Genomic DNA, 1,039 nt, shown 5'->3' with positions numbered 1-1,039 from the left:
GTTAAGATTTTTTTTTAAGAAAAGTTAAATATTCTTCAACCGTGCTGGTGTGCGTGTGATTTCTGGAACTGCTCTGATAGAAGACACCGTGGTGGTTCTTAGGATTGGGTGCAGGGAACAAAAGGCAGCCCGTACCCCCAGTGTCAAGCCCCCGGACACAGCTCTGGACAGGGTGTCCCCCAGCCTCTGGTGGGGACGCCGCGCTCGTGGCCACAGCGCGAGCAGACACACAAGCCCCGGAATGTTACGTTCGCACAGGCAGGGGCCCAGAGCCGCAGACCTCAGGCAGGCGTGGCTGGTCCTCGCTGTCCTCAGCCCCAGCTCCCCCCACAAGCTTGGCAGTCCCTCACACGGCCGCACCCCCAAAGCCCCTGTCTCCCAGCCTCCCTCCCAGCCCTGACACTCGCTCCGCGCTGACCTCGGGCTTATGGCGCAGCGGGCACTGGCATGCCTTCCCAATGCCCGGGCACTGTGGGGCACTCGGGCAGGGACGACGGGAGAGGCTGACCAGGCCCTCGGGAGCACCACCCCAGGAGCTGCTCCCGTGTCCCCATAAGGGGCTCGGCAGCCAGCTGACGGAGGCAGGCACGGGGAGGCCTGTGAGAGCCCCGGGCCAGAGTTTGGGGCAGAGAGGGCCGCTGTCAGCTGAGAGGTGGGGACGGGGCCAGGTGAAATCTGCAAGGGAGGGCAGGGGGCGCTTCTCCGGAAGCTCCCTGGAGAGTGGGCGTCAGCTCAGAGGCCTTCCCAGTCCTTCGCATAGGTTATCAGATGAGGCAGCACTGAAGGGTGGAGATACAGGGGCTCCCCCACCTCTCAGGCTCCTCTTCACCCCCCTTCCCCACCACATGGGCAGCCCTGGTTTCACCCCTCCCACAGCTGCAAACCATGGCATTAGGGTTTGTGTCAAGGGCTTGACCTTGGCTATGTAGATATGGAGAGACCCTGCCCTTATATTCGTAGGGGAGTCCTGGTCTCCTGTGGATCCAGCAGGGGTGGGGCCTGGAGCCCGCCCCTGCTCCCCCCCCCCCTCCTCCGCCCC

Source organism: Crocuta crocuta, unplaced genomic scaffold (assembly GCF_008692635.1).
Source record: "Crocuta crocuta isolate KB4526 unplaced genomic scaffold, BGI_CrCroc_1.0 scaffold528, whole genome shotgun sequence".
NCBI lineage: Eukaryota > Metazoa > Chordata > Mammalia > Carnivora > Hyaenidae > Crocuta > Crocuta crocuta.
This window is presented reverse-complemented; position numbering follows the sequence as displayed.